The following is a 10000-nucleotide window of genomic DNA, read 5'->3' as shown; positions in this document are numbered from 1 at the left end:
CGTGGCGGTCAGTCGCGGGAGGGAGCCGGAGCCGCCCGCACGCCCGCGACCGCAACACGCACTCGGAGGCGGCGTCTTCTGACAGACGCCGGTAGGGTTTGAGAAACATGCTTTTTCGGAAAGGACCGCTCGGCTGACGCGGGCCTGGGCTCCCGCACCCCTCTCGTGGCGGGGCACCCGCGAGCGCGGCGGAACTCCCGTGTAGGACATCTCTGGGCCCGTGTGGCCGACGGGCACGCGACAGGGTCGTCTCGGTCTCGCGACGAAAGCGGTTTCGCGCTGGTTGGTGCGCTAGAGGTCGATCCGCAGGCCGAAGGAACCGTCCACCCGAACACCCCGGCGCGAGGCCGGGGCCGGCAGGGGCCCTCCGATGGCGGGTCATGCTTGCCAATCGGTCAGTGGTTGGTGTGGTGCAGTACATGTCAGGGTGTGGGTGCGAGATGGGCCGGGAGGACCGCTCCTCCTGCGTCGGACCCCGAGTCATAGGAAGTGCCGTTTTGTCACAACCCCAGGGGTGGGGTGGGTAACGGTAGGGAAGTGCCGGCCAACGCGCAGAGGTCGACCCGCAGGCCGAAGGAACCGTCCACCCGAACACCCCGGCGCGAGGCCGGGGCCGGCAGGGGCCCTCCGATGGCGGGTCATGATTGCCAATCGGTCAGTGGTTATGTGTGTGCTGCGGTGCCGGCCAACGCTCAGAGGTCGACCCGCAGGCCGAAGGAACCGTCCACCCGAACACCCCGGCGCGAGGCCGGGGCCGGCAGGGGCCCTCCGATGGCGGGTCATGATTGCCAATCGGTCAGTGGTTGTGTGTGTGCTGCGGTGCCGGCCAACGCTCAGAGGTCGACCCGCAGGCCGAAGGAACCGTCCACCCGAACACCCCGGCGCGAGGCCGGGGCCGGCAGGGGCCCTCCGATGGCGGGTCATGATTGCCAATCGGTCAGTGGTTATGTGTGTGCTGCGGTGCTGCGGTGCCGGCCAACGCTCAGAGGTCGACCCGCAGGCCGAAGGAACCGTCCACCCGAACACCCCGGCGCGAGGCCGGGGCCGGCAGGGGCCCTCCGATGGCGGGTCATGATTGCCAATCGGTCAGTGGTTGTGTGTGTTGCGGTGGGGCCGGGAGGACCGCTCCTCCTGCGTCGGTCCCCGGGTCATGGGAAGTGCCGTGTGGCGGTGGTGGGGCCGGGAGGACCGCTCCTCCTGCGTCGGACCCGAGTCATGGGAAGTGCCGTGTGGCGGGGCCGGGAGGACCGCTCCTCCTGCGTCGGACCCGAGTCATAGGAAGTGCCGTGTGGCGGGGCCGGGAGGACCGCTCCTCCTGCGTCGGACCCGAGTCATAGGAAGTGCCGTGTGGCGGGGCCGGGAGGACCGCTCCTCCTGCGTCGGACCCGAGTCATAGGAAGTGCCGTGTTGCGGGGCCGGGAGGACCGCTCCTCCTGCGTCGGACCCGAGTCATAGGAAGTGCCGTGTTGCGCTGGTGGGGCCGTGCCCGCCAACAGCCTTCAGTGGTCGGATACCACGTTTGCAAGCTCCCCGCTGGAATGGGGACTTAGAAGAAATGAGGGGAAAATTCCCCCGGAGCTCCGTGCCTGAGGGCGGGCTGTGAGCCGCGCCGCGTCCGCCAACAGCCTTCCATGGTCGGACACCATTGTTCGCAAGTTGCCCGCTGGAATGGGCACATAGAAGAAATTTCGAGGATAACATCCACCAGAGCGCCAGGGCGGCCGTTATTGCAGTATGCGTCCGCCTGGCAGCTCTCTTCCGCGGGAACCATTGGGCAATTTCTTTCACGGAGGTGGACATAGAAGAATTTTTGTTTCTAAAAACGTGGTTCCTAAAAATGTGCCCCAGGTGTTTTGGAAAACCCGGGTAAACCTGGGAAGTAGGCAAATGACCCTCTGACTAGGGGTAAAAACGTTTGCCTACTGCAGCGCCCCTAATGCAATTCGGCGGAACTGCAACGCCCCTGGTCGCCTAAACGCTACCCCTGGTCGCCTAAACCTCACCCCTGGTCGCCTAAACCTCACCCCTGGTCGCCTAAAAGTCACCCCTGGTCGCCTAAATTGTCAACCCCTGGTCACCTAAATTGTCAACCCCTGGTCGCCTAAAGGGGACTTAGAAGAAATGAGGGGGCAAATTCCCCCGGAGCTCCGTGCCTGAGGGCGGGCTGTGAGCCGCGCCGCGTCCGCCAACAGCCTTCAGTGGTCGGATACAATGTTTGAAAGGTCCCCGCTGGAAAGGGGACTTAGAAGAAATGAGGCAAATTTCCCCGGAGCTCCGTGCCTGAGGGCGGGCTGTGAGCCGCGCCGCGTCCGCCAACAGCCTTCAGTGGTCGGATACAATGTTTGAAAGGTCCCCGCTGGAAAGGGGACTTAGAAGAAATGAGGCAAATTTCCCCGGAGCTCCGTGCCTGAGTGCGGGCTGTGAGCCGCGCCGCGCCCGCCAACAGCCTTCAGTGGTCGGATACAATGTTTGAAAGTTCCCCGCTGGAAAGGGGACTTAGAAGAAATGAGGCAAATTTCCCCGGAGCTCCGTGCCTGAGGGCGGGCTGTGAGCCGCGCCGCGTCCGCCAACAGCCTTCAGTGGTCGGATACAATGTTTGAAAGGTCCCCGCTGGAAAGGGGACTTAGAAGAAATGAGGCAAATTTCCCCGGAGCTCCGTGCCTGAGGGCGGGCTGTGAGCCGCGCCGCGCCCGCCAACAGCCTTCAGTGGTCGGATACAATGTTTCAAAGTTCCCCGCTGGAAAGGGGACTTAGAAGAAATGAGGCAAATTCACCCGGAGCTCCGTGCCCGAGGGCCGGCTATGAGCCGCGCCGTGCCCGCCAACAGCCTTCCACGGTCGGATACAATGTTTCAAAGTTCCCCGCTGGAAAGGGGACTTAGAAGAAATGAGGCAAATTCACCCGGAGCTCCGTGCCCGAGGGCCGGCTATGAGCCGCGCCGTGCCCGCCAACAGCCTTCAGTGGTCGGATACAATGTTTCAAAGTTCCCCGCTGGAAAGGGGACTTAGAAGAAATGAGGCAAATTCCCCCGGAGCTCCGTGCTCGAGGGCCGGCTATGAGCCGCGCCGTGCCCGCCAACAGCCTTCCTTTGGTCGGATACAATGTTTCAAAGTTCCCCGCTGGAAAGGGGACTTAGAAGAAATGAGGCAAATTCCCCCGGAGCTCCGTGCTCGAGGGCCGGCTATGAGCCGCGCCGTGCCCGCCAACAGCCTTCCTTTGGTCGGATACAATGTTTCAAAGTTCCCCGCTGGAAAGGGGACTTAGAAGAATTGAGCAAATTTCACCGGAGCTCCGTGCCTGAGGGCGGGCTGTGAGCCGCGCCGCGCCCGCCAACAGCCTTCCTTTGGTCGGATACAATGTTTGAAAGTTCCCCGCTGGAAAGGGGACTTAGAAGAAATGAGGCAAATTTCCCCGGAGCTCCGTGCCTGATGGCGGGCTGTGAGCCGCGCCGCGCCCGCCAACAGCCTTCAGTGGTCGGATACAATGTTTCAAAGTTCCCCGCTGGAAAGGGGACTTAGAAGAAATGAGGCAAATTCCCCCGGAGCTCCGTGCTCGAGGGCCGGCTATGAGCCGCGCCGTGCCCGCCAACAGCCTTCCTTTGGTCGGATACAATGTTTCAAAGTTCCCCGCTGGAAAGGGGACTTAGAAGAAATGAGGCAAATTCCCCCGGAGCTCCGTGCTCGAGGGCCGGCTATGAGCCGCGCCGTGCCCGCCAACAGCCTTCCTTTGGTCGGATACAATGTTTCAAAGTTCCCCGCTGGAAAGGGGACTTAGAAGAATTGAGCAAATTTCACCGGAGCTCCGTGCCTGAGGGCGGGCTGTGAGCCGCGCCGCGCCCGCCAACAGCCTTCCTTTGGTCGGATACAATGTTTGAAAGTTCCCCGCTGGAAAGGGGACTTAGAAGAAATGAGGCAAATTTCCCCGGAGCTCCGTGCCTGATGGCGGGCTGTGAGCCGCGCCGCGCCCGCCAACAGCCTTCAGTGGTCGGATACAATGTTTGAAAGTTCCCCGCTGGAAAGGGGACTTAGAAGAATTGAGTAAAATTCACCCGGAGCTCCGTGCCCGAGGGCCGGCTATGAGCCGCGCCGCGCCCGCCAACAGCCTTCCTTTGGTCGGATACAATGTTTCAAAGTTCCCCGCTGGAAAGGGGACTTAGAAGAAATTTGTGAAAATTCACCCGGAGCTCCGTGCCTGAGGGCCGGCTATGAGCCGCGCCGTGCCCGCCAACAGCCTTCCACGGTCGGATACAATGTTTCAAAGTTCCCCGCTGGAAAGGGGACTTAGAAGAAATTTGTGAAAATTCACCCGGAGCTCCGTGCCCGAGGGCCGGCTATGAGCCGCGCCGTGCCCGCCAACAGCCTTCCACGGTCGGATACAATGTTTCAAAGTTCCCCGCTGGAAAGGGGACTTAGAGGAAATTAGTGAAAATTCACCCGGAGCTCCGTGCCTGAGGGCCGGCTATGAGCCGCGCCGTGCCCGCCAACAGCCTTCCACGGTCGGATACAATGTTTCAAAGTTCCCCGCTGGAAAGGGGACTTAGAAGAAATTTGTAAAATTCACCCGGAGCTCCGTGCCCGAGGGCCGGCTATGAGCCGCGCCGTGCCCGCCAACAGCCTTCCACGGTCGGATACAATGTTTCAAAGTTCCCCGCTGGAAAGGGGACTTAGAAGAAATTTGTAAAAATTCACCCGGAGCTCCGTGCCCGAGGGCCGGCTATGAGCCGCGCCGTGCCCGCCAACAGCCTTCCACGGTCGGATACAATGTTTCAAAGTTCCCCGCTGGAAAGGGGACTTAGAAGAAATTTGTGAAAATTCACCCGGAGCTCCGTGCCCGAGGGCCGGCTATGAGCCGCGCCGTGCCCGCCAACAGCCTTCCACGGTCGGATACAATGTTTCAAAGTTCCCCGCTGGAAAGGGGACTTAGAAGAAATTTGTAAAAATTCACCCGGAGCTCCGTGCCCGAGGGCCGGCTATGAGCCGCGCCGTGCCCGCCAACAGCCTTCCACGGTCGGATACAATGTTTCAAAGTTCCCCGCTGGAAAGGGGACTTAGAAGAAATTTGTAAAATTCACCCGGAGCTCCGTGCCCGAGGGCCGGCTATGAGCCGCGCCGTGCCCGCCAACAGCCTTCCACGGTCGGATACAATGTTTCATAGTTCCCCGCTGGAAAGGGGACTTAGAAGAAATTTGTGAAAATTCACCCGGAGCTCCGTGCCCGAGGGCCGGCTATGAGCCGCGCCGTGCCCGCCAACAGCCTTCCACGGTCGGATACAATGTTTCAAAGTTCCCCGCTGGAAAGGGGACTTAGAAGAAATTTGTAAAAATTCACCCGGAGCTCCGTGCCCGAGGGCCGGCTATGAGCCGCGCCGCGCCCGCCAACAGCCTTCCACGGTCGGATACAATGTTTCAAAGTTCCCCGCTGGAAAGGGGACTTAGAAGAAATTTGTGAAAATTCACCCGGAGCTCCGTGCCCGAGGGCCGGCTATGAGCCGCGCCGTGCCCGCCAACAGCCTTCCACGGTCGGATACAATGTTTCAAAGTTCCCCGCTGGAAAGGGGACTTAGAAGAAATTTGTGAAAATTCACCCGGAGCTCCGTGCCTGAGGGCCGGCTATGAGCCGCGCCGTGCCCGCCAACAGCCTTCCACGGTCGGATACAATGTTTCAAAGTTCCCCGCTGGAAAGGGGACTTAGAAGAAATTAGGCAACTTTCCCCGGAGCTCCATGCCTGAGTGCGGGCTGTTTGCCGCGCCGTGCCCGCCAACAGCCTTCAGTGGTCGGATACAATGTTTCAAAGTTCCCCGCTGGAAAGGGGACTTAGAAGAAATTATGAATATTTTTGTTTCTAAAAACGTGATCCCTGAAAATGTGCCCCAGGTGTTTTGGAAAACCCGGGTAAACCTGGGAAGTAGGCAAATGACCCTCTGACTAGGGGGGAAGAACGTTTGCCTACTGCAGCGCCCCTAATGCAATTCGGCGGAACTGCAACGCCCCTGGTCGCCTAAACGCTACCCCTGGTCGCCTAAAAGCTACCCCTGGTCGCCTAAAAGCTACCCCTGGTCGCCTAAACGCTACCCCTGGTCGCCTAAACGCTACCCCTGGTCGCCTAAACGCTACCCCTGGTCACCTAAACGCTACCCCTGGTCGCCTAAACGCTTCCCCTGGTCACCTAAACGCTACCCCTGGTCGCCTAAACGCTACCCCTGGTCGCCTAACTGACCCCTCGTGTGTGGGGATCAACGTTTGCCTACTAGGGCGTCCTCCGGCGGCCTCTCGGCAGTACTGCAGGCCCATTTTAGCCGAGCCCATTGAAATGAATGGGGGAATTTTATACGTTTTTGCCTTTTTTTTCCCCCCCTCGTTCTTTTTGTATTTATTCATTTATTTCAACTTTTACCGACTCAACCGCCCTCCGGCGTGCCCTCGGCGGTCCCGCAAGCCCAATTCGGCCGAGCCCATTGAAATGAATGGGGGAATTTTATACGTTTTTGCCTTTTTTCCCCCCCCCTCGTTCTTTTTGTATTTATTCATTTATTTCAACTTTTACCGACTCAACCGCCCTCCGGCGTGCCCTCGGCGGTCCCGCAAGCCCAATTCGGCCGAGCCCATTGAAATGAATGGGGGAATTTTATACGTTTTTGCCTTTTTTTTCCCCCCCTCGTTCTTTTTGTATTTATTCATTTATTTCAACTTTTACCGACTCAACCGCCCTCCGGCGTGCCCTCGGCGGTCCCGCAAGCCCAATTCGGCCGAGCCCATTGAAATGAATGGGGGAATTTTATACGTTTTTGCCTTTTTTTCCCCCCTCGTTCTTTTTGTATTTATTCATTTATTTCAACTTTTACCGACTCAACCGCCCTCCGGCGTGCCCTCGGCGGTCCCGCAAGCCCAATTCGGCCGAGCCCATTGAAATGAATGGGGGGATTTTATACGTTTTTGCCTTTTTTCCCCCCCTCGTTCTTTTTGTATTTATTCATTTATTTCAACTTTTACCGACTCAACCGCCCTCCGGCGTGCCCCCGGCGGTCCCGCAAGCCCAATTCGGCCGAACCCATTGAAATGAATGGGGGAATTTTATACGTTTTTGCCTTTTTTTTCCCCCCCTCGTTCTTTTTGTATTTATTCATTTATTTCAACTTTTACCGACTCAACCGCCCTCCGGCGTGCCCCCGGCGGTCCCGCAAGCCCAATTCGGCCGAACCCATTGAAATGAATGGGGGAATTTTATACGTTTTTGCCTTTTTTTTCCCCCCCTCGTTCTTTTTGTATTTATTCATTTATTTCAACTTTTACCGACTCAACCGCCCTCCGGCGTGCCCTCGGCGGTCCCGCAAGCCCAATTCGGCCGAGCCCATTGAAATGAATGGGGGGATTTTATACGTTTTTGCCTTTTTTCCCCCCCTCGTTCTTTTTGTATTTATTCATTTATTTCAACTTTTACCGACTCAACCGCCCTCCGGCGTGCCCTCGGCGGTCCCGCAAGCCCAATTCGGCCGAGCCCATTGAAATGAATGGGGGAATTTTATACGTTTTTGCCTTTTTTCCCCCCCCCCTCGTTCTTTTTGTATTTATTCATTTATTTCAACTTTTACCGACTCAACCGCCCTCCGGCGTGCCCTCGGCGGTCCCGCAAGCCCAATTCGGCCGAGCCCATTGAAATGAATGGGGGAATTTTATACGTTTTTGCCTTTTTTTTCCCCCCCCTCGTCCTTTTTGTATTTATTCATTTATTTCAACTTTTACCGACTCAACCGCCCTCCGGCGTGCCCCCGGCGGTCCCGCAAGCCCAATTCGGCCGAACCCATTGAAATGAATGGGGGAATTTTATACGTTTTTGCCTTTTTTTTCCCCCCCTCGTTCTTTTTGTATTTATTCATTTATTTCAACTTTTACCGACTCAACCGCCCTCCGGCGTGCCCTCGGCGGTCCCGCAAGCCCAATTCGGCCGAGCCCATTGAAATGAATGGGGGGATTTTATACGTTTTTGCCTTTTTTCCCCCCCTCGTTCTTTTTGTATTTATTCATTTATTTCAACTTTTACCGACTCAACCGCCCTCCGGCGTGCCCTCGGCGGTCCCGCAAGCCCAATTCGGCCGAGCCCATTGAAATGAATGGGGGAATTTTATACGTTTTTGCCTTTTTTCCCCCCCCCCTCGTTCTTTTTGTATTTATTCATTTATTTCAACTTTTACCGACTCAACCGCCCTCCGGCGTGCCCTCGGCGGTCCCGCAAGCCCAATTCGGCCGAGCCCATTGAAATGAATGGGGGAATTTTATACGTTTTTGCCTTTTTTTTCCCCCCCCTCGTCCTTTTTGTATTTATTCATTTATTTCAACTTTTACCGACTCAACCGCCCTCCGGCGTGCCCTCGGCGGTCCCGCAAGCCCAATTCGGCCGAGCCCATTGAAATGAATGGGGGAATTTTATACGTTTTTGCCTTTTTTTTTCCCCCCTCGTCCTTTTTGTATTTATTTACTTATTTCAACCTTTACCGACTTAGGGGCCGCTTTGCACCGCCTGTGCCCGGGGAAGGTGCTCCTATTCGGGCCAAGTGTGACACACGCCCGCCCTCCTCCTCCGGAGCTTCCATTAGGGTAGACTTAGGGGCCGCTTGGCACCGCCTGTGCCCGGGGAAGGTGCTCATATTCGGCTTCACTGTCAGGCAGCATGCACTCCTCCTCCGGAGCTTCCATTTGGGCAAACTTAGGGGCCGCTTGGCACCGCCCGTGCCCGGGGAAGGTGCTCCTATTCGGGCCAAGTGTGACACACGCCCGCACTCCTCCTCCGGAGCTTCCATTTGGGCAAACTTAGGGGCCGCTTGGCACCGCCTGTGCCCGGGGAAGGTGCTCATATTCGGCTTCACTGTCACACAGCATGCACTCCTCCTCCGGAGCTTCTATAAGGGCAAACTTAGGGGCCGCTTGGCACCGCCTGTGCCCGGGGAAGGTGCTCATATTCGGGCCAAGTGTGACACACGCCCGCACTCCTCCTCCGGAGCTTCCATAAGGGCAAACTTAGGGGCCGCTTGGCACCGTCTGTGCCCGGGGAAGGTGCTCCTATTCGGCTTCACTGTCACACAGCATGCACTCCTCCTCCGGAGCTTCCATAAGGGCAAACTTAGGGGCCGCTTGGCACCGTCTGTGCCCGGGGAAGGTGCTCATATTCGGCTTCACTGTCACACAGCATGCACTCCTCCTCCGGAGCTTCTATAAGGGCAAACTTAGGGGCCGCTTGGCACCGCCTGTGCCCGGGGAAGGTGCTCATATTCGGGCCAAGTGTGACACACGCCCGCACTCCTCCTCCGGAGCTTCCATAAGGGCAAACTTAGGGGCCGCTTGGCACCGTCTGTGCCCGGGGAAGGTGCTCCTATTCGGCTTCACTGTCACACAGCATGCACTCCTCCTCCGGAGCTTCCATAAGGGCAAACTTAGGGGCCGCTTGGCACCGCCTGTGCCCGGGGAAGGTGCTCCTATTCGGCTTCACTGTCACACAGCATGCACTCCTCCTCCGGAGCTTCCATAAGGGCAAACTTAGGGGCCGCTTGGCACCGCCTGTGCCCGGGGAAGGTGCTCCTATTCGGCTTCACTGTCACACAGCATGCACTCCTCCTCCGGAGCTTCCATAAGGGCAAACTTAGGGGCCGCTTGGCACCGCCTGTGCCCGGGGAAGGTGCTCCTATTCGGCTTCACTGTCACACAGCATGCACTCCTCCTCCGGAGCTTCCATAAGGGCAAACTTAGGGGCCGCTTGGCACCGTCTGTGCCCGGGGAAGGTGCTCCTATTCGGCTTCACTGTCACACAGCATGCACTCCTCCTCCGGAGCTTCCATAAGGGCAAACTTAGGGGCCGCTTGGCACCGTCTGTGCCCGGGGAAGGTGCTCCTATTCGGGCCAAGTGTGACACACGCCCGCCCTCCTCCTCCGGAGATTCCATGAGGGTAGACTTAGGGGCCGCTTGGCACCTCCCGTGCCCGGGGAAGGTGCTCCTATTCGGGCTAAGTGTG

The sequence above is a fragment of the Idiotropiscis lumnitzeri genome, unplaced genomic scaffold (genome assembly GCF_059441095.1).
Source record: "Idiotropiscis lumnitzeri isolate Australia: NSW breed Sydney's pygmy pipehorse unplaced genomic scaffold, RoL_Ilum_1.0 HiC_scaffold_150, whole genome shotgun sequence".
In the NCBI taxonomy this organism is placed as follows: Eukaryota; Metazoa; Chordata; class Actinopteri; order Syngnathiformes; family Syngnathidae; genus Idiotropiscis; species Idiotropiscis lumnitzeri.
This window is presented reverse-complemented; position numbering follows the sequence as displayed.